Source organism: Myotis yumanensis, unplaced genomic scaffold (assembly GCF_028538775.1).
Source record: "Myotis yumanensis isolate MYYU_CA2020_CCGP unplaced genomic scaffold, mMyoYum1.0.hap1 SCAF_12, whole genome shotgun sequence".
NCBI lineage: Eukaryota > Metazoa > Chordata > Mammalia > Chiroptera > Vespertilionidae > Myotis > Myotis yumanensis.
Genome location: NW_027223763.1, coordinates 50,806,534 through 50,828,772, shown reverse-complemented (window position 1 = coordinate 50,828,772; position 22,239 = coordinate 50,806,534). Strand labels below are relative to the sequence as shown.

Genomic DNA, 22,239 nt, shown 5'->3' with positions numbered 1-22,239 from the left:
AGGAGAGACCATGTCCATGTTGCCAACATTCACACCGTCATGAGTCTTTGGGCACCAGAATATTAATACTCGTGAGCATAATTGTTCTGATAGGGTGGCAAATTCAAGTCGTTCCAGATAACAACTGCTCATGTGCATCCCAGAAATGCTGGTATAGACATCATCTCTGAGCAAGAAGGCACCATGCGGAAAGTTACACGAGCCCAGTCACAAGGAAATGCTGATGGTAGTTCAAGGGTCATGGCGCAAGTCATCACACCAAATAGTCTGGAATATATACACTGTACTTCATGTTGTGATGTTTCTAATAGTGGATTTGAATTGTTTTCTCTTTACTGAAGTAGTAGTGACAAACTCGAAGTAAACCCAAAACCTTTACCCGGGAGATCCTGTGAGAATGGAGGAGGTTGTAAAAGTCTGGTGTAGACAAAAACAAAAAGGGGGGGTGGGTTTAAGGGGAGCAGAAAAAAAGAAAATTCACATTCCTTCAATAGTTTTGTGCAGTAAAAATATGCCAGGACTAAAGAGTCATTACAAGTAGAAGTAATTCTAACAATAATAGTAAGAAAGTACTATAAGGATAGACTAATGAACAAGCATGGACAAAAGCTTAGAGGGTCACAGGGAAAGATATATTCTACCCCATTCCTAAGAGAGAGTCCGTTCAATCGGTGTAGAAGGAAGGAACAAGTCCAGCTGTCCCTCAGTTCAGGCCAAGCATCTAATCGCAGCATTAATAGTGCCCCCTCGGAGACAAAGGCTGCCTGGCTAATGCTCTGGCTTGTTCACTCATTGGCTGTGTGCCTTTTGGAAAGTTCTTATCTGTTAGATTCTGTTTCTTCACAGAAGGGGTAACTATTTATACCAATAAGAATTTTAACTTCTTAAATGGAATTATACACATAAAGTGCTTAGGACAGTGCATAGTGTAGAAGTATGCAATAAGGTGACATCATTGGTATATTAATTAATGAGTGAGTCTTAAAAACCATATGTAGGCCCTGGCTGGTTTGGCTCAGTGGATAGAGCATCGGCCTACGGACTCAAGGGTCCCAGGTTCGATTCCGGTCAAGGGCATGTACCTTGGTTGCGGGCACATCCCCAGTAGGGGGTGTGCAGGAGGCTGCTGATCGATGTTTCTCGCTCATCGATGTTTCTAATTCTCTATCCCTCTCCCTTCCTCTCTGTAAAAAATCAATAAAATATATTTTTAAAAAACCCATATGTATATTTACAGCTCTAGGGAGAAAAATTCAACATGAACTTAGGTCATCTATATTACCTGAGCCATCTGTCCTGTGACTAACCAAGTGTTTATAAATACCCATATATTGAATTGAATGGATTATTTTTTTTAACCTAGGTATTTTCCATCATGATAATGCCATCTGATTTTTCATAGTAACAGACAACATTTTGACGCTATGAGTTAGAATCATTTAAACAATAAATCTGCTCTCATAACGACCTGAGAAACCATTGGACTCTTAAAATGATGCTGTTAAAGATAGAGAGAAATTAATGTGGAGGTTCTTGATGCCTTCAAGATAAAGTTAGAACTTAGCATTGTGTTCATGGCCCTTATAACCTAGGCCAGTGGTCACCAAACTGTGGCTCGCGAGCCACATGCGGCTCTTTGGCCCCTTGAGTGTGGCCACGAAGTTTCAATCGCACTGTACGTGCGCACCCGCATGTGGTATTTTGTGGAAGAGCCACACACAAGGGGCCGCAGTTTGCTGACCACTGACCTAGGCTGATCTCGCCCTTCACGCCTAATTGTTCACCCTTTCAGCCACCTGCTGAACATTTTAAGTACTTTCATCTCTGACTCTCAGCAAAGGATATTCAACCAATCTAGAATCTTACCTATTCCCCTTCTCTATCTGCTGATGTTCAGCCCTGTTTCCTAATCCAACTCAAAGAGTATTTCTCATGTGCATTGTAAAGGTTGCAAACTGGCCTCAGATGGCTTTGTTGATATAAAAGTGATAGTTTTTGTTTTTGTTGTAAACAAATTGAACTTGAGTGCTTTTAGGCTGGAATGCACTACCCTGTTCTCCAAACCGTCACCACTCCCTGTTTTTTTTACACACAGCTCAACTCTCCATTTATAGGAATTGCTTCATATTATAAACATTTGAGGTGAAACCCTGGAGAAACCTTTAAAGGTCATTCCCCAATCCTTTCCCCACCGGAAGAATTAAACAGTCTTCTCTGAGCTCGCATAAAGGATTGTGTTCACACTTAGTATCTTTAGCTTTCTGTGTGCAGATCGCATATGCCGTGAAATCTTAGAGGATGTGGACTATGTATTATGCACATTTGTACCGCTGCTCATACATCATGGTAGGTGCTCAGTAATCGTGTGCTTAAGTTAGTTGAACTCTATATGGCACTTTAGGAATTTTTGCAGAAATAGTAAGATCATTGCAAGGCTGGACTACCTTTTGTTCCTGTTTTTAAGCACGAGACTATATTTGTATCTCTTTATATTTGAGTATTTTTAAGGAAGTTTAATTATTTTAAACTGCCTTTGTCTTTTTTTATACCTATTTCTGAATCCCTTCTTCTTCTCCATCATTTATATCCTTTCCCACATGTCCTCCATTTAATGAATAAATATAGATATAGCTCCCTACTTTATAGCTATAATAATAGTTAAGAATGTTGAACCCTTAGTCAACATCAGATATACTCTCTTCTCAACTAGGAAGGCTCTTCTCAGTGTTTTATGTTTTCCTGATCCCCGCCCCCAAATCATCTTCAGAGGTAGGAACCTTAGGAACTTTATCTCTCATTTCACACAATTAAAAAACAGAGGCCAAGAAAGGTCAGGTTCACTGCCTGAGCTGATGCCACTAGTAGTGACAAAGCCATTATGTGCCCCAGGCTGCCTGGCCTTTCTGGAGGGCATTTCACTTTACAGCCACCCGATGACCTGGTCAGAGGAGCCATTCCTTCCCTTCTGACCCCACATCACATTGCCATAATCTAGCCTTTATTTCACTCTTTCTCTATCAGAGGTGATTGCTAGCATGTGTCACTTTGACCCCTTAATCATCTTAAAATAATCACAATAGCTACCAATTACTGAACCATTACTGTTTTCTAAGTATTACCAAACACTTTTAGTTACACTCCTTTAATCCACAAAACACCATATTTTACTTGTGAGGAGCAATTAAGCAGAGAGAGGTCATAGGTGATTTGCTCAAGGTCACACAGCTCATATATTTCGGCCTATTTCAAAGTCCATGACTCCTTTGCCCACCTCTGTCTAGTTCTGACTCTTCTTGCAGAGACCACATAGTTCCTTACTACATATTTGTTGACTGAGTGTTCATCAGAAGGATAGGTGCCCTTACCTCTTCACAGGTAGCTATGTAATGCAGAACTAGAGACATGCAATATTTTGTCTCCTTATTTATAAAGTTTGATCTTGAAAGAGAAAAGGGAGAACTTTCAAGCTATTTACTAAGCGTAGGTTTTATAGAGGTCATATATTATATTTGTTGCATATTGTTTCAGTCTTCCTCTTAGGAAATAAAGAATTTTTGTTCCCCTTTCTCCTTTTGAGCTCAGTGTTTTAAATTGTTTTATATAAGAACTTGTGGTTTATATGCTACTGGTACCAAAGGGATGTGACAACTCATTTTCTCTAAGTACTTGGTTCTTGTTAAGAATGAATAATTGGGATGAAGCTATCATTTCATTAAGGTAATAGTAAACCCTTGACCCATGTACTAACTCTGAGTCATGTTAACCCCTTTTAGAAATAAGGGAATACATTTCTTCATAGGAAAAATGCATTCGTTTATGAATAAATAAGAAAGAAGGATAGATCAGACCTCCCTGAATCTATCTTCTAAATGACACATTTGAAGGAGAGTAAACTTATCTCTTAGAGATAATTTAAATCTTTCACATCATAGACTCAAACAAGCCTTCAAAACTGGAAGGAGCAGGGAATGTGAGCCAGATCTAGATCAATAAAGCCCTGGAAGCATCCTGGGCCACCGAGTGAGGCCCAATAAAAATCAAGTGACAATTTGGGGTTGGAAAGATTCCTAAGATCCAATCTTCATAATCTTTTTTTGACTTTATATGGGAAGGCACAACCAAGAAACTACTTAGATCATATTCATAATATAACCATTTACTCATAATACCAATCCAGTATTGACAACAACAGCCATCTGAAGGTCAAAAGATTTTGGAAAGCATTGCATCTGAGCATGAAAAGAAAAGACCTTGTGATCCAAAGGAGCTAAAAGTGGTACGGAAAATTGTTTGATGCATTTTTAATCATTCATTCTAAATTCCATTCTTTATTCTTGTTCCATTCAAATATCTCTTTAGATCAAAGACCACAAGTGTTGCCAACACATATGATAGTTTTGAGATGCTGACAAGTACAAACTGTACACCCATATTTTCCTTAAACCTGGTACTCATTTTCGTGTATAAATTAAAGAATATAAGAAGCTAGCTTTCTGTAGCTGAAAGACTAGATTGTTAAAAATACCAACATCTCTGGATAAGAAAATGGGTGGAAAATACAAATTATGTCCTTATTTATGGAAGCATTTTAAGGTGAGGAGAAGTAATTATACCATATGGAAACTATTATGCCAGGTTCTGTTCTCATATACCAATAATTCTGCATAAAAAAACAAATTCTATATTTATGAACAATATAGTGATATAAAACAGGATGCCAAGTCTGCAATATAATGATGGCACAATCCAATAAGAGAAAAATATCTTACTTCCACTGAAATAGTTTAAAAGTAATTGAACCAAAAGAAACATCAGAAGGAATTGCACAATAGCCCCAGTAGATGTAAAATATAAAACTCAAAATGAAGAAGGTGTTTGGAGTTCTGGGAAGAGTACTCAGGCTGCCTGATAAAATGGAATATTTGTTTGAAAAGAAGCATTACAGATCTAAAGCAATAGAGAAGTGAGGCCAATATTGTAAGAAACTATCTCATTTCGCCCAGCCAGTGTGGCTCAGTGGTTGAGCATCCACCTATGAGCAAGGAGGTCACAGTTCGATTCCTGGTCAGGGCACATGCCCGGGGTTGTGGGCTCGATTCTCAGTGTTGGGGCGTGCAGGAGGCAGCCAATCAATGATTCTTTCCTATCATTGATGTTTCTATCCCTCTCTCCCTCTCCCTTCCTCTCTGAAATCAATAAAATTATTTTTTTTAAAAAAACTATCTCATTTGAAGTCCATATTTCAGTCTATATCATGAAAATCCCTTCAAGGGCAACTGAGAAACTGTCACCTTGCCATTCCATGCCCAAGAATAGCAATCAAATCACTATTGTGTAGGATTGCAACCATTTACAGAGCATCTTCCCGTCACTGACTTGATTCAGTCTTTATGACTAGAATGGTGGGTGTGTTTTATTACCATCCTCACTCTCCAGATCAGGAAATTGTGACCCCAAGTCCCTGACTGAAGACCCAACCAGTAAGTAGGGATTCTGCCTGAGAACCCATGTTTTATGGCTCACGTGTTCTCTTTATCTGTACCATACTGCCATTTCCTATTTTGCTTAGTTTATCTTACACAGATGAGAGCAGAACTGTCCTGAGCCCACAACAGAAATGGCTCTTAGCAGATCTAATAGCCCCTTTGGGGGCAGCACAGCACGATAGTGAAAACTGTGAACATGAAATCAGCTTATGAGAGTTCAAATCCCAGCTGCACCATTTACTATATCTAGGACATTAGACAAGTTACTTAGCTGTTTTACACCTGTCATTTCCTGGTTAAAGTGGAGATAATGGCAGTATGACCTTCAAAGAATTATTTATAAAGATTAAATAAGATTATATGTGTAATGTGATAATTAGCCAGGTACCTGTCACATAGAAAGAAGTCAATAATTGTTTGTAGTTATTATTTTTATTCTGTATAGTTTGTGATTACTTATTATTTTTATCATTGTTGTGGTTATTTAAATTGGTTCTATTACTATCAATCAACAAACAATACTATGACAGTTTCTGAAATGAGAGCTCTACTTCTATGTAGTTTGTGATTTAGAGTCAAAATGTGTGTGTGTATTAACCTAGAAGATAAGTGATGATTAGAATAATTAACACTTTAATAATGCATATATACTGTCGTAATTATTTCATTGCACTAAAAAAAGTTCTTCACTTTTCAGAATGGATTATTACTATCAGTCCAGATTTCTCCACCTCATCAGCATTGACATGTAGGTGTGTGATTTTGTTGTGGGGGCTGTGCTGTGCATTGTAGTACGTTTAGCAGCTCCCTGGCCTCTGTCCACCAGGTGCCAGTAGCACACCCCCTCCACCCCCAACAGTAGCAACAAATTAAAATGTCTTCAGACATCGCCAATGCCTCTGAAGGGGCAAAATCAGCCCTAGTTGAGAACCGCTGCTGTAGCAACAAAACTGACTTGTGATTGTGGCAGAATGCATGCTTCCAAATAGGAGCCCGCCTCAAAGTTTTAAACTAGAAAACACTTCTTTGAATGCCATACTTTTTTAAACACTAGGAGAGCTTCTCTATGAGACTTACTTTACCTTAAGAATTACTTCTAAAGTATATAGATAACTTAGTTCATTACTTGAAGAATCACCCAAAAATATTCCCTATCTTGATCACCAACTGTACAAACCAAAGACTTGACATTAAATGTCTCTTGGCACTTAACAAGTCCACCTTCATGAACAAGGTGTGCCACCGTTAGGGAATTCAGATGAACAGGGCACAGGCTCTTAAGGTTACTGCACAACAGTTGTTCCAGCAGCACTTCTGCACCGTGGCAGCTCTGCTGCAATGAATCCTCAGCCCCCAGAGGTGGCCGCGTTTAAGGACCATGCTACTCTTCTTTGCTAGGTTATCGGTTACAATGCCTTGTATTCATGCCTGGTATGAATGTCCAGCATCCTGGCAGTTCAACACAGTAAGCCATAGGAATGCCCCGAAGTAGCATTTGACTTAATGACTGCGCCCTTTTCAGTATTTAGTGAAGGCTAAAGAGAAGAGATAAGCTAAATAGAAGAAATGTGGGTCATAATGTCAGACCTTCTGCTCAAATTTGCAGGTCCTATAATGCCTTGCTCTTTGAGCTTTGGAGGTATAGACTTCCGGTTTAGCACACTCTTTTTTTAATTCTTTATTGTTTAAGGTATTACATATAGTATTGCATATGTCTCCTTTTTTCCCCATTGGCCACCCCCATCCCCCAGCACATGCCCCCACCCTCCGTGTGTCTGTGTCCATTGGTTAGGCTCATATGCATGAATACAAGTCCTTTGGTTGATCTCTTACCCCCCATCCCCACCCTCCTCTGCCTTCCCTCTGAAGATTGACAGACTGTTTGATGCTTCTGTGTCTCTGGATCTGTTTCTGTTCATCAGTTTATGTTGTTCATTATATTCCACAAATGAGTGAGATCATGTGATACTTTTTCTTTCTCCAGTTGGCTTATTTCGCTTAGCATAATGCTCTCCAGGTCCATCCATGCTATTGCAAATGGTAAGAGTTCTTTTTTTTTTACAGCAGCGTGTATTCCACCATGTTTTAATCCAGTTATCTGCTGATGGGCACTTAGGTTGTTTCCAAATCTTGGCTATTGTAAATTGTGCTTCTATGAACATAGGGGTGCATATGTCCTTTCTGATTGGTATTTCTGATTTCTTGGGATATATTCCTAGATGTGGAATTACCGGGTCAAATGGGAGTTCAACTTTTAATTTTTTGAGGAAACTCCATACTGTTTTCCACAGTGGCTGCACCAGTCTGCATTCCCACCAGCAGTGCACTAGCGTTCCTTTTTCTCCACATCCTCTCCAGCACTTGTCATTTGTCTATTTGTTGATGATAGCCATTCTGACAGGTGTGAGGTGATACCTCATTGTCGTTTTGATTTGTATCTCTTGGATGATTAGTGACTTTGAGCATGTTTTCATATGTCTCTCAGCCTTCTGTATGTCCATTTTCGAAAAGTGTCTATTTAACTCCTTTGCCCATTTTTTAATTGGATTGTTTATTTTCCGTTTGTTAAGATGTATGAGTTCCCTGTAAATTTTGGAGATTAGGCCCTTATCAGATATAACATTGGCAAATATGTTCTCCTATGTAGTGGGCTATCTTGCTGTTTTGTTGATGGTTTCTTTTGCTGTGCAGAAGCTTTTTACTTTGGTGTTGGGAAAATTGGACAAGTGCATGCAAAAAAAAAAATGAAACTAGACCACCAACTTACACCATACACAAAAATAAACTCAAAGTGGATAAAGGACTTAAATGTAAGACGGGAAACCATAAAAATCCTAGGAGAATTCATAGGCAGCAAAATATCAGACATATGTTGTAGTAATATCTTTACTGCTTCAGCTCCTAGTGCAATGGAAACTAAGGAGAAAATAAACAAATGGGACTACATCAAAATAAAATAGCACACTCTTATTCGTAAGTCAATCCATCAAGAGTCAGTAGTTAAGACTTTCCTCAGTCCACAGGGTTGCTTAGAGACTTTATCTAAACAGATAAAATAAATGAGGGATCAGGATTAACTATGCTCTTCTCTTCTGACCAGAAAGACTAGACAGCTATTTGCTTAAACTCTATGAGAATTTAAGCAAATAGCTGTCTATTTGAATTGTGATTATTATGAAAAACTGTGCCTTCTCTGTTTTTGTCTGTTTGTTTTCATTTGGGTTAGTTTTGAACATTGAATCATTTGTTTTAAGTGTAGTTATATTTCAGTGCCTGATACAACTGTGTTCCTTCACAGTTGGCCACTTTTCTGAAATGGGGGAGAAATCAATTATTTAGTCAGTGTTGCCCATTTCCTGGCTTAAATGCCACAGCCTGTGTATCTCAGTATCCTGTGGGCTGACTCGGGGCCGGGAGGGGCCCGCTGCCTCCTCTCCTGGGATCTGCTTTGCAGTCAGCAGGAAGGGCTGGGAAAGCCAGGTCTGATGGTCTCTGGGTCCTGGGGATGAAAGGAGGAGCTTACAAGGCCTGTTGACGGGGAGGCTTGGAAGTCACACATCACCACTTCCACCACCACATTCTTTTGCTCAAAGCAAGGCAAGGGCTAGCCCTGATTCAGCAGGTGGCGGCACAGACTCCACTCCACCTCTTGCTGCAAGAAGCAAGGAACAGTTGTGGCCTCATGTACTCCCACCCCCCGCTCCCACCCCCAAGCTTAGGTACTGGACTGAGGGAGTCTTTCTTCCCACTCTGGCCACCTTGTCTCGTTCACTGTGGATGTCCCTCCTGGGGCTGGGTGAGCAGAGCCAAAGCCCCTCGGTCCACCCCCAAGACAGTGTTCCTGTTCATGTAAGAAATGGGCAGTTTTTAAAAAGCGGAGGAAAATCCATTTAATTTGCTTCATACCTGCTACCTGATTTTTGCTGAAATGCCAGCTTGTGTGGTGGGAGATCTTGTACTCTTTACTTCCCTTTCATCTTGTCTCAAGAATATTTCCTTTGTGTCCTCTTGTAATTTAGGATTTATTAGGGGTGATAGACTTTTTATTTCTTAACTCAAAAACTCTAGGAGTATCATTTACTCATAATGAATAACTGAATCATAGACCTAAAGGGACATTTCAAGCCTCCCAGAAAAACTCCTCCCTCCTTCTCCTTCTCTCCCTCTCTTCTCTTCTCTTCTCTTCTCTTCTCTTCTCTTCTCTTCTCTTCTCTTCTCTTCTCTTCTCTTCTCTTCTCTCTCTCCATTCTCCCTGTCCCACTCCATCTCTTTGATTTTAGAGATGGAAAAAAAAAATAAAATGAAGCACAACAAGATTTGCAGCTTCCCATAGACTCTTGCTGGTCCAATATGTTTTCCACTACATTATAGTCCTTTTAATTTTGTTCACATTAATTTGATTAAAGAGTCCCTTAACATTTTCTACGTGAATTAGGAGAGTAATCAGAAAGCACCCATATAATGGCAGGAGGCATTATATTTGGAACTAAGATGGTCAGAGTAGGTAATTTTGATGCATTAGAGCCAATTAAGTATCACAGATCTTCAAGAGCGATTCTCAGAAGGGCTGACGAGGAGCCAGGGAGCAACCTGAATGTGCTGGGCACCCAGGTGGTTATTAGGCTGGGGCAGCAGAACATGCTAGAGGGTCCTGAGGAAGGAGGAGGCAATGTCAGAGGTGCACTCGTCTTGCTTTGCAGTAGTGGCTGGAGCTGTAATGGAGCTGCGATGGGGGAAACCACATCAGGCCACCAAACATGGCTTTGCATGCTGTCCTGGCAGCCCTGCCTGTTTCTCGGTGCCGGCCTGTGTATCTGCCGCTCCCACTGGAGCTGTCGCCTGGCTGTGCCATGGCTGTTGCGCGAGCATTTTAGTGGCCATATGCCTGGGAGGCTCATGATCCACAATTTCCTCATCGCAGGCTCCAGCCAAGTGCAGCAGATGCTACTGTCACCTCTTCTATTGAATAAAGTAGGAAGCAGAGAGAAAGAAATTTGTCAATATTGTTTTTCTGCTGGAACTGAAATAAAAACTGTGTGTGGTATATTGTCCGAGAGCAACCCATGTTCCCGAATCCCCACTTCGTGTGGCATGCTTATGGAAGTTAAGACTCTGGCCCTGTATTTCTTAACATAACGCCCTTCTTCATTCTACTGTAGATGTGGTACAGTTATAGCCATTCAGACTCCTCCATTTGGGTTTGTGCTGTTCCTTGCATTTGCAAACCCTTTGCTTCTGACCATGCCATCTGCTGGAGTCACTTCTATTTCTCTCACACACTCACAGGGTTTGTTATATGCCTTTAATCTAGCTGTTGAAAAACCCTGAAATTTTTCATATAAACAAACAAATGTTTAGCAAGTATTTTTAAACCTTTTGCCTTGAGAAATAGCATTAATAAGGTACATTTGTGTTTGTAAAGTAAGTACAGCTGCTGGGGGAATTTCTTGTTGCAGAAATGTAGGAAGTGGCACCAGAATCAGGAGAGAATCCCTTTTGAAATAAAAGCCTGCACATGTGAACGGCGCCTGTGCTGAAGACAAACTAAGTGATGATAAATTAAACAAAAAGGCTCCTTCTGGACACAGAACATGCTCCAGATGTGGGGGGAGGGGGAGGGAAAACAAAGTCTTAAGCATCTACTAACCACTGGACCCCGTGTTATTGTATCAAACCTTCTTTCTGCCCGAATGTGACACTGATGAGCCTGCTCGGTATTTCTCACTACTTCATGCTCATCAGCCCAGTTAGGTCGAATGTGAATTTCCTTCATGGGAGCAGATAAGAAGAGCAAAACCCCAAGTGTAACCCAAAATACAGGTTCTTTTGACAGTCTATGACACTTGACAATCTATTGCCATTGTCACTCGGTTCCTTTATTTCCTGGGTTGTTTTTTTGTTTTGTTTTGGATCCATAACTACCACCAGACTCGTACATAAGAGAGGCGGGTCGGGGTGACTTTCTCTCTGCAGCTTCTCACCTCCTTTCTGTGTTCTCTGTCCATAAAGAGCAGGGCTAAGTGGGCAGAGCCCCCTCTTGTCACTGAGGCAGCGACTTTCCAAGATTGCATCTGCTGCCTGAATTTGGATTATTTGAGGTAGCTGGTTGTTTGACTACTATCCTGGAAGACCAGGTTCAGGTTGGATGCTTTAAGTGAGGAAAGAGGATGAATGTACAAAAGATGCAACCTCAGTAGGTCACAATGGCAAGCCTCTGGATTTTATTAAGAATCAGGGTTGTTAGATCTTAATGTGGACAAACGAGGAATGTCCCAGGGATCCTCTCAAACTATGAGGTATGCTTCATACCAGTAAACAGCAAAGTCTTCCTAAAGTAGGCTATGCGTAGTAGGACATTTCAAAATGAAAAGTAAGAAATGAAGCTCCTGGATCATAAAGGTTTCATTGTAATTGTGCTAATGAGAAGAACTCTGAATCATGACTTTTACTATATATTTGGCTTTTAGGCTAAGAAATAGAAATTGTGTATACAGAAAAATGAGAGAGATTGGATGCCCTAAACCTACCAGGCCTTGTGCAAATCACTTGCCTGACTGAATTGCTATTTCTCAGGAAGGGGGAAAATAATGTGGTCATTTGCCAAAGGCATCTTCTCTACAAGGGAAAACTGCATAAAAGTTGATAGATTAAATGCTTATTTATGACGACGATGATGATGATTAGAAATTTTGGTTTTATGGAAGCTATAATAAGACATTTTCTCTGACTACCTTCAAATTCAGTCCCAACTGGGTCCACAAGCAATCAGTCCTTCTAAGAGGGAAAGACAAATACTTTAGGATCTGTCTTATATGTGGACTCTAAGAACATTTTTTTTAAAAAAAAAAAGCTTAGCAATATAGAGAACAAATTGGTGGTTGCCAGAAGCACAGGGATATGTTGGGGATGGAGTGGAAGAAATGGGTAAAGTGGGTCAGAAGGTTAAAAGTATAATTTTTTTTAAAAGTTTCACTTTGTCAACCTTAACCCAACTCTAATTCTCATCAATTGGCCAGAAAGTCTTGCTCAGTCTGGACTCATGCTCACTACTTACGTTTGAAAAACCATAACCAATTATGTTGCAAGCCACAAAAGTCCTCTCTAACCTGGAGTCAACATTTCATCCCCCTTTCTTGTGTTTGGAAATGATTGGCCTGGCTTCGGACTATTTTCTCTGCTGTACTACAGCCTGAAATTCACTTGTTATCTTGGTTCAATTAAACTCAAACTTAGTGGTTTGTAGGGCACAATAGTAAAGCCACAGGCTTAGCAAAACCTTTTCCAGAATTCAGTAAGAAGCTCAGTGAATATAGCCAATTATAAGCGCTATAGATGTATGTATGCCTTTGTTGTGGTGGTTATATTTCCTAAAGGCTTAGGAATAAACACATTTTTAAAATATGAGATAATTCTGCATGGAGGTCATTTTTAGAGTGAATCTTTGCGGCATACATAATGTACAAAGATGCAATTCCTAAGGTGGCCGTCGTGCCTTTTGCTGAATTCCCTGCCTATGTTTCCCTACATACAGTCTTATTAAGCAGCACTTCTGGAATTATCACTGATGTCTTCAGTTTCTTTTTAAAGCTGCATTATTTTACAGTTTTGCTCTAACAAGAAACTTAGGGTCCAGTCCTAGCTGTTGAAACTAGGTTAATGGTTCTGAACAGCATCTTTGTTATCTCTCTCCCTTAGGGGACCGTGCATTTGGAAAGATCAGGGAAAAATGAGGCTGTTTTTTTTTCTAAACTTTGAGTTTGGACATTTTCAAACATACCCAAAAGTAGAGAGAATGTATAATCAACCCCAAGCACCCATCACCCAGCTTCAGCTACCAGCGTTTCAGGCCGTGCTTATTAAATGACAGCTCACTGTCTGTTTTTTAAAAGAAACCCATTACATAACTGCCATTCAACATTTGAGATTTTAATAACTTGGGCAGCCTTATCTCAGGTAAATAAATGCTCAGTTTCCATGGACAGACTTAATGTAAAGGGGACACGTTACCACTCTCTCACCCCCCAGGCTGAGTAGCCCTGTCCTGGAGCTCCTATGCCACTAGAATGGGTTACTTACACTATTCTGTAACTCTGAAGTCTTATACAATCAAGTTTTAAAATGATTCTAGACTATCTAAACCACCTAAATCTTTGGAGACCTTATTTCCAAAACTGTTCTTAGCAAATTTTGGCTTGCAGACAACTTTTTAAAAAAATTCAGCATTTTCATTTTTAAATTACATGTCACTTTTGCTAAGTCTTGGTTTATCAGAGGCCGCACCACAGTTATTTAACCTCTAGTGCTTCACACTCCCCTGGCTACAGCTTACTTCTTTTAACCTTTGAGAGTAGATTTAGATTCAGTAATGATCAACTACCTGATGTAGCTAAAAAGAAATTTTAAAAAAGGTAGTTTTACAAATCTGTGTATTGACCATTTCCCAAACAAACATCGGCATATATGATCTGACAGATGATTTTCATACCCATTCTTGTTTCTACAAGAAGTATGAGTTTATGGAAACAGAATTATGGTTTGAACATAAGAAGGCAAGTCACTCAGAAAATTGGGGACGCCTCATCAGCACGTGTGCCCTATGAGTCCTGAGTTACGTTGCGGTTATTTTATATAGTCACATAAGCTGCTTTACAGCAGAGTCCTCAGACCCACAAAATACTCATTTTCCTTGGGAACTGCCAAAAGGGAATTTCTGAAACTTACTTAGACATGAAACTGCCCCCGCTTGGATCTTCTGAAGGGCCTTTCGGAAGTGCTATCTTGAAAGATAATTTGGCTCATGGTGATAAAACAGGACCATGAGCTACCAAGTGAAACTGGTTAATTAACCAGTAACCCTCAATGACGTATATAAACAAATAAGTATTCATTAAAACTAACCTGTGCAGAGGTCCAAGCTATGCAGTAAGGAGATAAAGCAGAACGGGCCTCCCTCAAAGAGCTTGTAACAGTGAATACAAAGATCTCTAAAACTGTCAAGGGCATTCAGAAGAAACCTTGACGTATGTATTCAGTTAAGACTTGGTCATTTAAAGAAAACTTTAAAGAACCCTCAAAAAGTACATAAATATATGGTTAATATTAACTTCAAATATGTAAGCGTATATTATATTAACTCATTAGTTAATATAATATTTTTCAATTTCATATAAAGAACTGTTCTTTGAGCCCTGGCCAGGTAGCTCAGTTGGATAAAGCATTGTCCTGATACTCCAAGGTTGTGGGTTTAAGCCTTGGTCATGGCACAAGAATCAACCGATGAATGCATAATAAGTGGAATACAAATCTGTGTTTCTCTCTCACTAAAAATGGATTTTTTAAAAATCAAAAGATTTAAAAAACCTATTCTTTGAGTGTGACTGATGATTAGAAGATTAAATGTATTTAACACAGAAAACATGTAATGGTTTGGGAATGACTTAAGTATGGAATCCTTCTAGATTTTTATAAATTATTTTCTATTTATTTACAGTTTTCTTACCAATACCTCACTCAACAAAACCTTTTGTGTGGGGATGGGTCACAAATCACTTTGAGTAAATCTTCCCAAAGCAGTTAACTTAGTTTTTGCAGAAACAATGCTCTTTTATTTTGTAACCATAGCTCACCAGTTTATTTAATACTTAACTAGATTATTTAACTAAAATAACCGGTTATTTTGGAATAAACATCATGACTCCACAAAAGAGCACAGACATCCTAGAAAATAGCCTGCTAGCCTTGAGCAGAACCGGTGCAGTGAGCAACAGACTGGTACAGCCACTGTAGGAAACAGTATGGAGAGGGAAAGTTTGGGTTAGTTGTTAAGTTGGTTAAACGGAGGTCAATAAGATAATGCATACAGATATCCATATGCATGTGGAAAGGAAGGGATGATGGAACACACAGTAATCACTACTTTGAGATAAGGGGAAGGAAAGAGAACTCTACACAAAAGCACTGCACCTGAGGTTGAGTGATTTGATTTCAGTCCTGAGCATTGGTTCTCTGGTGCTCAGTCTCTCCCTCTGTGAAATGTAAGGGATTGGCTTGGGTAGCTGGCCCAAACTCCCAGCTGATGCATGATGCTGCCAGTCGTGGGCTGCACTTGGAGAACCTTCTAAGTCTAAAATCTGATTCAATTGTACATATTTTTTTTCTGAGAGGGTAGAAATCAGGAAATGAAATGGAATATTAGTTTCATAAATTCATTAGCACAAGTCTTTAATATAAACCAAGAAAAAGAAGGCTGCATATCTACTCTGCCATTAGGCCAACTGAAGTATATTCAACTCTACAATCTCAGTTCATAGGAAAAAGGAGATAAGAAAATGAACATAATCAAGAAGCTGTTAAGGAAAAGGCATTTCACCAACAATAGCCTTATAGCGCCCTTAAGTAATGTGTTTGCATTTTACAGTTGAGAAAACGGAGGGTTAGGGAGGATAAATAGATGACCTAATAGCCACAGCTTGCAGGGGAAGAGCCAGATTTTGAGCCTGTAAAATTCACACTCTTTCCATTTGCCAAATTAACTCATAAAACAAATATATCGCCCTAGCCAGTTTGCCTCAGTGGATAGAGCATCGGTCTGCAGACTGAAGAGTCCCAGGTTTGATTCTGGTCAAGGGCATGCACCTTGGTTGTGGGCACATCCCCAGTAGGGGGTGTGCAGGAGGCAGCTGATCATTGTTTCTCTCTCATTGATGTTTCTAACTCTCTATCCCTCTCCCTTCCTCTCTGTAAAAAAATCATAAAATATTTTTAAAAACCAAATATATCATATCAGAAACTACTTTTCCTGTCATGCTTATGTGAAAACAAAATACATAGTTTCATCAACTCAGTAATTTAATTATTTCTAAATTATTTTAATCAGTAAAAATTGAATCTTCAAAGAAAAAAAAGGAGGCTTGTAAAATACGGTGAGTGTTAAATCCATGGGCAAACATTGGAATTTTCCCCTGGACTGTAATGTCCAGCCACTAGAGATAGGAAGTCAGAGATGGTGTGTAAGAGTTTACTATGGCCCTAACCGGTTTGGCTCAGTGGATTGCTGCTTAGTTGGGGGAGAGGCTGGGAGTAGGCTGTGGACCAAATTTTGTGCGCCCCAAACCCCACACCATACTTTACATTCATTACATAAGGCCTTGTAAATGTTGAGTCTGGGGTTTGCATTCTAATTAGTATTATGTCTGGTATTAATGGAAATGTATGCTGCATCCCTGGGAATTATCAGGGCAGTAACTTCCCATTCCCAATATCTTTCTCCCGATATGAGGTAGATTAAGTCTTCACAGAGAAGCATTTAGTGCCCTCAGAAAGGGAAGCACCATGTAGTGTCCCTGATGTTAAGAAAAAGTTCATTTTCCTTGAATGGGTTCCTTGCTAAGGAGCAGTTTGCTCATCCCCGATCACCCCATTCCCTCCATTTCCGGAACAGACAGAGAGGAAATAAAACGAGCTATTGCTCTTCTCAGATGCAGTGTATTTGCTACTTATGTGGTCTCTGTTGACTCCAGCCCATGGTTTACCTCGCTTCGGGGGTTCCAGTCCACTAAGAAAGGCAGCTTGGGGTCCCCAAATTGGTGCAGACTCAGTGAGCGAGGCTGCCAAGACATCTCATAGAGTGAACATTGCCAAGCTGTGCCTGGACCTCTTGGGGAGCTGCTAACATGAGGCATTGCCTTTGCAGAGAATCTTCCAGAGGAGATAGCTCTGACTTCAACACATTTGTGTTCCTCTTCCAGAAGAGTCACGGAAAGCAGCTCACCACAGCAGTGACTGGGTTGTAGGGAAAAGAGTTTGTGGGTCCCTACAAACTCTTCCCTCCACAGAAAGGGTTATCTGCACAGCAAAATGACCCCACATTGTTACCTTCCTCCCGTCTGGTGTTGGCTATGGCAGGCCTCTCAGGTTCTGTGTACAGCTTGTCAGATAGCAATCCTTTAGTTATTCCTTCAGTAGATTAAATGCCCTGTCAATTACTCAAATGTAGTAATTTATATGTTTCTCTAATAAAAGGGTAAATTTTCAGTTGCTGCCACTCATCGTCTATATATTTTAATGCTTATGAATTTTCCATATAATTATACTCAATGCTGTAAGCTATAAGTGTGGTAATTTCCTTTGACCTGTGTTGCAGTTAGATACATTACTTGATCAGCACTCTCAATGAATCATTTTATGCACATGTATTTAGTTAATTGGTTATATTTTTTTCCTGCCTGTGTTTATATGTAATATACTCTATAAGGGAAGGGAATTATCAGCCTGCTTGCAGCTGGGCCTGGTAAAAGAGCAATTAGGTTCTATCAGAACAAACAGCTATCAATAATGAGTTCTGAATTAAAATCACTAGCAAAGAAAGGAATCTAGACATCTGCAGGAATGTGAAAATATTTTTATAACCTAATCACTGAGATCTGGACAGGGTATCACTGAGTTTTCCCAGCTGTACCTGCAATGTATTTTGCAATATTCCCAGACTGAAAGAACACTGAAATTTATTGTAGAAACTAGGCTGCGTGTTTGTTTGTTTTTAATGCTGCTGCCTTTAAATAGTGATTTTGGTTTCATGTAATCAGCATGAAAACTTCCTATTTCAAACTTTTTTCTGTGCCCCTGGTCATAAAATGAAGCTTAAAAATAGTTCTGTTATCTTTGTATTGTGTCTTTCCAATCAGGGTTCTATTGCTTGTGTGTTTTTCTTTCTGTCTTTCTGATTTGCTCATATTGGGTTGTTTCTTGCAAAGAAAACTTGCAAGGTGGGCTTCTGGCATCTGAGTTTTATTATAAGATAATTCCATATATTTGAAAGTATCTGGAGCTAGTAAAGTATTTGGTCTTTAAGAAAAAAACACAAAGCCAAATCTTTTTTTAAAAAAAAAATAGCCTTTGCAGTCTGACCCTTTGCATTATAGTCTTAATCAGATCAAGATTATTTTAAAATTATATATAAACACATATACACACATGCATAGATTATTAGGAGTATATTTTATACATCTTTTTGCTCTCATTTACATATAAAATATTACAAGAGGAGTGTCACTTTATCCATGTTACCCAAAGTATGGCCTATGGACCAGCGGCATTAGCATCACTCGGAGCTTCTAGGAAATGCACAATCTTGGATTCCGCACCAGAGATACTAACTTGGAATCTCTGGGGCAGAGTCCAGGATTCTGGGTTACACTACCTGGGGATGTGTACAGACCACTTGGATGGATGTGTAATTCATAAATCCCTGGTGGTACATTGCAGGGTGATGCATACATAGAAGAGAAATCTCTCATTTTGTATTTATTGAGTATCAGCTTCCATCTCTTTGGTGTCACAATTTTACGAGTATGTTTTCGATCTCCTGCTATTACCCTGCATGAGCGGTAAACCCTGTTCTCTAGTCTCCCATCCTCAAACATGGCCAGTATGTCATTCTAAATACACTTGATACTAGTTTTAATTAATTAAGTAGCCATCATGTCTGAAGACTACAGTTATGAAAGCCATCCATCTATCTGAAACAGGGCTGACCTCAATACAACTAAAACATAGCCAAAATAGTTAATACATAGCCAGATACCTGAAGATAATTTTTAATTGGATGTATTGAGGTGACTTTGGTTAATAAAAACCATACAAGTTTCAAGTGTTCAGCTCTGTAACACATCATCTGCAAACTGCATTGTAGGCTCAAGTTTCTTTTCAGCATCATTTATCACCCCTTTGCCATCTTACACACACACACACACACACACACACACACTCCACTTTCCTTCTGATAATCACCATACAGTTTTGTCTGTGTCTTTTTCTTTTATCCCTTCACCTTTTTTACACAGCTCCCCAACCATCCTTCCCTCTAACAGCTGTCAGTCGGTATCTATGAGTCTGCTTCTATTATGTTTCTGTTTATTTTGTTCATTAGATTCTACATGTATGTGAAGTCATAAGGCATTTGTCTTTCACTGACTCATTTCACTTAACGTAATGCTCTCCAGGTCCATCCATGCTGTCTGAAAAGGTTCAGTTTTCTTCTTTTTTATGGCCAAGTAGTATTCCATAGTGTAAATGCACCACAGCTTTGTTATCTACTCATCTATTGATGGGCGCTTGGGTTTCTTCCAAATTTTGGCTATTATAAATAATGCTGCAACGAACATAGGAGTGCATATATTATTTCAAATTTGTGTCTCAGGTTTCTTTGGATATATTCTCAGAAGTGGAATCGCTGGGTCATAAGGCAGTTCCATTTTTAATTGTTTGAGGAAACTCCATACTGTTTTCTACAGTGGCTGCACCAGTCTGCATTCCCACCAAAGTACATTCTCACCAACACTTGCTGTTTATTGATTAATTAATGATAGTCATTCTGACAGGTCTGAGGTGATATCTCATTGTGGTTTTCATTTGCATTTCCCCAATTAGTGACATTAGCATTTTTTTATGTCTATTGGTGGTAATGACTTTCCTTTTCTTCTTTTCTGTCTTTTTTTTTTTTTTTTGGTCTGGGAAGCTCTTTATTTCATCTTCAATTTTAAATGATAGCCTTGCTGGAGATTAATCTTGGTTATAGGTCCTTACTTTTTATCACTTTGAATATTTCATGCCAATCTCTTCTGGCCTGAAGTGTTTCTATTAGGAAATCAGCTGACAGCCTTATGGAAATCCCTTGTAGATAACCAACTGTCTTTACCTTGCACTTTAGATTCTCTCTTTATTTGTAACCTTTGTCATTGTTATTATGATGTGTCCTGATGTGGCCCTCTTTGGGTTCTTCTTGTTTGGGACTCTTCCTGCTTCTTGGATTTGTGTGTCTTTTTCCTTCACCAGGTTAAGGAAGTTTTCAAACATTATTTTTTAAATAATTTCTCAATCCTTTGCTCACTTTTTTTCCCCTCTGCTACCCCTATGATGCAGAAGTTGTTATGCTTGATGTTGTCCCAGACACTTACACTTTCCCTCATTTTTAAAAATTATTTTTTCCTTTTGTTGCTCTGCTTGCATGTTTTCTTTTATCTTGTCCTCTAGATTACTGTTTTGATCCTCTGCTTTATCTAATCTTCTGTTTATCCCTTCTAGTGTATTCTTCATTCCAGATATTGTATTCATCATTTCCAACTGGTTCTTTATTGTTGCTTCTTTGTCATGTTTAATGCTTACTATCCTTTTGTTTAAGTTCTCACTGAGCTATCCATTCTTCCCCTAAGGTCCTAGAGCAGCAGTCGCCAATCTTTTAGACCTCATGGACCAGCAGTGGTCCACGGACCACCGGTTGGTGACCGCTGTCCTAGAACATTCTTATAACCATTGTGTTAAACTCTTCATCTGTTATGAAATGATTGCTTCCATTTCACTTCATTATTTTTGAGGTGTTTTCTCTGGCTCTTTTATTTGGGGCATATTTCTTTGCCTTCTCATTTTGCGTGTGTGTGTGTGTGTGTGTGTGTGTGTATTAGATTTGCTAAGATTCCCAAACTTGTCATGATTGCTTTATGATGTCAGTGTCTTGTAGGACTCAGTGGCATAGTCTTCCAGATCACCTGCACTAGATGCTCCAGGAATATTTCTTATATGGGTTATGTGTGTCCTCCTGTTGTTGTTGTTGTTGTTGAATCTTAAGTGCTGTTGGCCCGTTCATGGGCAGAGTTAACCCTCAGGCTAGCTTACTATCAGGATAGACCTCAATGACCATGTATCACTCCGCTTGCAGGAGCTGTCCCCAGAGGCAGAGTTGTTTGCAGCAGGGCCTGGTGCCTACTAGACTCCCTGTTTGGGTATGCCGCTTATATGGCTAGTTTGGGTCGAGCTTTGGTGTGGTCTTAAGGCCACCACTGGTTGTGTTGGTTTTGGGTCAATTTGGGCAGGTTCTGGTGCAGGTTGATATCAGACATTGTGTGTAATCAGCCTTGGCATACTTGTCTTGAGCTACCTCGCTAGTCACTGTTTGTGGCTGTGTCTACTGGGCCTAGATGTGCATGGGAGGGGTGAAGCTGTGTGCAAGGGTAGGCTTCCTCCAACTCTGAGCTGGGGCAGATCAATAAAAGGTCCAAGGCTCCCTCCACCTGTTGTCTACTCCACCATCTCCTGAGGTTGCCTGGTCTTCCGCCAGAGCCTTCCAAAGAAAGACTATAGAGTGGGCCCAGCCTGGCCTCAACCCACAGTCTCTTCCACAAGGTGAGAACTTGATAGGTTGGGGTGACCGGTGTTAGGAGTATGGGACTAGAACAGGTGGGGAACCTTTTTTCTGCCAAGGGTCATTTGGATATGTATAACATCATTTGCAGACCATACAAAATTTTCAACTTAAAAAGTAGCCTGCTATATTTGGTCAAACATTTAATAAAGTCACCCCTAATGCTTTGGCAGGGCCAGACCCAAATGATTTCACTGGTATTATATGGCCCAGGGGCCAGTAGTTCCTTACCCCTGGACTAGTGGGTCTCATACTTGGGGGCAGCACAATCAGGCACTCAGTGGGGGAAAGTCCCCCCTAGTTCAGAGCCATTTTGCACCTGAGTCTCTGACCCTAGTTCCCCTAGAGCCGTGGTCAGCAAACCGCGGCTCTTTGGCCCCTTGAGTGTGGCTCTTCCACAAAATACCACGTGCGGGCGTGCACATACAGTGTGATTGAAACTTCGTGGCCCATGCACAGAAGTCAGTATTTTGTGGAAGAGCCAGTATTTTGTGGAAGAGCCACACTCAAGAGGCCAAAGAGCTGCATGTGGCTCGTGAGCCGCAGTTTGCCGAGCCG

General features: G+C 40.0%; 1 protein-coding gene and 1 long non-coding RNA gene across 27 annotated transcripts in view; one reads left to right on the top strand and one right to left on the bottom strand.

Annotated features, from left to right (window-relative positions):
* The window catches only part of LOC139021255 (uncharacterized), a 125,737-nt gene that overhangs the window by 42,836 nt on the left and 60,662 nt on the right, over positions 1 to 22,239 (bottom strand). The window lies entirely within an intron of this gene.
* Positions 1 to 22,239, top strand: part of PTPRD (protein tyrosine phosphatase receptor type D) — a 2,083,672-nt gene that overhangs the window by 2,036,683 nt on the left and 24,750 nt on the right. The window lies entirely within an intron of this gene.